General features: G+C 41.7%; 1 protein-coding gene across 2 annotated transcripts in view; it reads left to right on the top strand.

Moving 5' to 3' along the window:
- The window catches only part of LOC111916488 (armadillo repeat-containing protein LFR), a 13214-nt gene extending 9288 nt beyond the window's left edge, over nt 1–3926 (top strand). For both annotated transcript variants that reach the window (XR_008231140.1, XR_008231141.1), the window contains one exon: nt 2636–3926. The gene's annotated coding sequence lies outside the window, so the exon portion shown is untranslated. The remainder of the gene's footprint in view (nt 1–2635) is intronic.
- The last annotated feature ends 595 nt before the right edge of the window (nt 3927–4521 follow it).

The raw sequence follows: 4521 nt of genomic DNA, 5'->3' as shown, positions 1-4521 counted from the left end.
TAAAAAAAATTAAATATAACTAATATCATAAAAAAGTTTGAAAAATACCACTAATATCATAAAAAAAGTTTGAAAATACCACTAATATCATAACAAAATATATGATTAATATAACATCAATCATACCTTCAATAGTTTCTACTAAGAATCTAAGATAGAACTTATTCAAAGTATTAAAATTTCATCGTTTGCTACTGCTTCACTCATATTATAGAAAAAAATTAATTGATAGGTGCCTTCTAGTAGGCCGGGTAGCGCCTAAGAACTAATCGAAGATTAATCGTAACCTTGTCGTTATTTTTACAATACTGATTAAGTTTAAAAGTGGTTCGAATACCATTTTTGGAGTTTGATAGTTCCAAAATAGTTTAAAAGTTAATATGATCATATCCATCTAGGAGATGAAACTTATTGGGTATTTTTTATTATACCATTGATGTGTATTTTTTTATTATACCCTTAACGGATAGAGATCCACTGACGTAGGTGATTAATTATCATGGATAATTAATTTGGATTTATGACTATTCTTATTGACGGTCTAAGGGCACCACATGCTTAAGATTTTCTTATGACTATTCCTATTGACGATTTTGGCCAACATATGTTGTCAGTGGGGTATCGTGCTATCCTCAAGTATTGCCTTATGATCCCTTTATTTCTGGTTGATGAGACATGCCCTGTTTGTCGCAAGGCATGGTTGGGCTCCTTAGGGGAGCATGCAGTTCATTGTAAAACCGATAAGATTTGGGTAGAGATGTTCTGTTTGACATATTTAGGCGTGCCGAGGTTTCTGCCAAGAAAGAGGCACATGTGAACTTTATAGCTACCCATTGGAAGGAAGATCAACATTTAGATCAGCTGATGTTTTAGTTTTTGGATGGTTCGGAAGGAAACATGTATGTGTGGATCTAACAGGGGTTTTATAACATCTGGATTCGTGGAGGTACTTTAATTTATTATATTTTGGATTTTAGGCAGTACCACGTCGTGGTGAAGGCATCCCACGACATGGCTGTGGTCGTTGTATCACGGGTTTTAAATGGCCGCCACGACGTGTCAGCTTACGGCCACGATGTGACAACTGTTAAATGAGAAACCCTAATATCCGGGGTTTGCGTCATATTTATGGGAATGTGATGGATATGGTTGCTCACCCTCAGCCACCATCACACTTTCTCAGCCTCCAAGCAAACCTTAGCCTCAGTTTTTGCTCTTTAAGACTTTTACGTCTATTTTTGGGGATTAAAGAAGAAGGAGGTGACTTCTAGTCTTGGATTTAGCAAACAACTCTTCTCACCATCTTATTGTGCATCTTTTGGTCTCTTGTAAGGCCCCAAGTTTCAACCTTTTAGGTTTATTGTGCATAGATCTAGGTTTCTATTCCTTAATCTTCAAGTCCTTGATTATTGGGTGGTGAGATCTCATAAAGTTGCAAACTTTATGAATTTCTAGGTCATTTTGGACCTTAGATGCTTTGGATCTGGAATAGCATTGGGTTTTAGCATCATGCATGGAAGATTTGGCCACAAACCATCATTTTCACCTAATAGAGTCCAAGACATGCATTGGACATACATGTTTAGAAAGTAAGGATTTTTATGTTGTTATTTGATGTTAGAAATGTATTGGAAATAGGGATCTAGAAGTCTTCAAGAAAAAGTGCTTAATGGGCTAAGCCAAATTATGTTCTTGCCCTTTTTAGGTCTAGAAATGGGATCCCTATCCCTTAAAGAGTCTAAAGGGGATAAAGTTGGAAACTTTATCCACTTGGACCTTAGAATGAACCAGATCTAGGCTTTGGAGTCCTTAAGATCAAGGAAATCGACTTAATCCATTAAGTTGTTGGGGAGCCCAATGCCCACGACGTGGCCACGGTCTTTACTGCATGGCGGCTGGGTTGAGACTCGACTATTTTGTCAATTGGTGGACACATCATGACCAAGGATGGCCAGGACGTGGTGACCCGCTGTAGTTGACTTTGACTTTGACCAAGTTTGGCATAAGGGTATTTTGGGTATTTTGAGTTGTAATTGATAATTGGTCACTATTTGTTGGATAGGTGACTGGTAGAGGTGAATTCGGAGCTATGTACTATTAATCGATCATTTCAGACTGAGATGTGAGTTTTCCTTACTATACTTGTGGGTCAAAGGCACCAAGGTCGACCCATTAGATTGATATCATGATATATATATATATATATATATATATATATATATATATATATATATAGTGACTGATGATATGCTGAGTATGTGGTAGATTCAGTTTGATTGTATGATGACTACTGATATGAGTTAGGCTGGTAGATCTGTAGGACTACTTGTGATTTCTGTTTGTATGATTATCTGTCTGCTGAATATGCTTGTTATCTGTTATATGTCGACATGTTATGTTGGGGTTGAGACTACTGCTTTGTGCTTTTAGTCAACAGACCAAGGCAATTCAACCGAGAGGTTGTGGGCCAGGGTAATCCAACCAGGAGGTTGTGGACCCAATGCATGACATGCAGGGCAATCCAACCGGGAGGTTGTGGACCCATCATGCATGATTGTATATGTTATGTGTTGTGTGGTGGTACTTTGGGGGAAATCACTAAGCTTTGGCTTACAGTTTCAATTTATTGTTTCAGGTACTTCAAATGACCGTGGCAAGGCAAAGGTGTGATCGTGCACATCCTTTGGTTTTTATGTTGTTTGGATTTTGGGATACTCTGATTACTAAAATACACTTTTGAAACAATGGTTTTTTTTTTTAACATTTATGGTTATGAGCTGTTTTTGACAAGTTAAAAGTTATTGTGATTTTGGGATGTTACAAGTTGGTATCAGAGCCTTGGTTTGAGAGAATTGGATGAACATTTGTAACGTCCCAAAATTTAAGACTAAAAATTTCTTTTAATAAAACATTACTTTAAGCAAATTCATCATTTCAAAACATAAGCAGAGTATTAGTTTCCAAAATACATGTTCGTTATCAGAGTAAACATTCCCATGCTATCTAATCTATGGTGTGTGCCATGCGATCACCCCGAGCTTTTCCCTCCGCTACTGGAAGTACCTGAAACCAAAACTGAAAACCGTAAGCACGAAGCTTAATGAGTTACCCACCCTACCACATACCATGCATAACCACATACTGCACATACTGGGCCACGCCTGCTATCTTGGGCCTCGCCCCTACCTCGGGCCTCGCTCGCTACAACGGCCCCGCCGCTCCAGGCCCTGCCTGGCTTTGAGCCCCGCTCGAATACATATCTGTTTCACTTAGGCCTCGCCTGTCACAGGGCCTCGCCCACTAAAATATAATAGCACATAAACATATCCCATCACATCACATAATCTAAACACATACTAACGGATCTTGTCCTAAGGCCTCGCCTATCTCTGGGCCCCGCCCTTGTCCTGCTACTGATGAGTCATGGAACCCCGTCCATACTCCTGCTGATAGTGAGGTACGGGCCCAACCCACCCTCACTCCTTCCCTAACTTGGGCCTCGCCCCTGCTCTGCTGCTACCGAGATGTGGAACACCATCCACACTCTGCTATTGGTGAGATACGGGACCTCGCCCACACTCACCTCCCTACCAGGCACATACAAGTATCACACAGACAACAAGCATAAACTGTCACATAAACCATTCCTTGGGCACCCGCCCTCTATCATTGGACCTCGTCCCGAATATCATACTAGCATACTGTGCCTAGGGCTAACCCCCGGGTCTTCTACTCATAACTACATGGGCCGACATTGTGGCCGTAGACCCATTCATACAAAGGGAAACTCACCTGCACTGGCTGAACTAGCTGATGAACCCACTAGCTGTTGCCCGGAAACTCTCTGAACTCCTGCTCCACTCGCTCCTCGAGCTACCAATATCAATGCAACACTGAGTCTAACCGACCCCCGAAAGACAACCAAGTCAACTCTGGTCAAATTCAAAGTCATGGTCAAAGTCAACCTTCCAAGTCAACCCTACTCGTCGAGTTACCGTATTGAATCGCCAAGTTCATATGTTCAGAGTCCTTCTATTCGCGACTCGACTCGCCGAGTCAGTCCATTACTCGCCGAGTCTACTGATTACCGATTCCTGTCCTGTCCAACTCACCGAGTCTCCATTCGACTCACTGATTCGAGTCTCAACTCGAAGGGTTTGGGGTTTCGCGACCTGACTCGCCGAGTCCAAGAACAGACTCGCCGAGTCCAAGACAACCTTCAACAGACTCGCCGAATTCCTGCCCAACTTCATCTGACTCGACGAGCTGTTCATCCCACTCGTCGAGTTCCCTCTCATCTTCATGCTACTCGCCGAGTCCACCTAAAGGACTCGCCGAGTCCATTCAGATCTTTATACACGCAGAGGACTTTTGAGTCATGCATGGACTCCAAACTGTAGATCTACCCTTCCCAAGCCTAATCCTCACGTAAAGTTGCAAACTTTACGTGTAAAGAAGGAGATCTAGGCAAAATACACCATACACTAGGGTTTAAGGCAAAGAGGCTCCATAATCAACTCA

This window comes from Lactuca sativa, chromosome 3, assembly GCF_002870075.4.
Source record: "Lactuca sativa cultivar Salinas chromosome 3, Lsat_Salinas_v11, whole genome shotgun sequence".
NCBI classification, from domain to species: Eukaryota; Viridiplantae; Streptophyta; class Magnoliopsida; order Asterales; family Asteraceae; genus Lactuca; species Lactuca sativa.
Note: the sequence above shows the minus strand (reverse complement) of the source record. Positions and strands in the feature narration are given on the sequence as shown.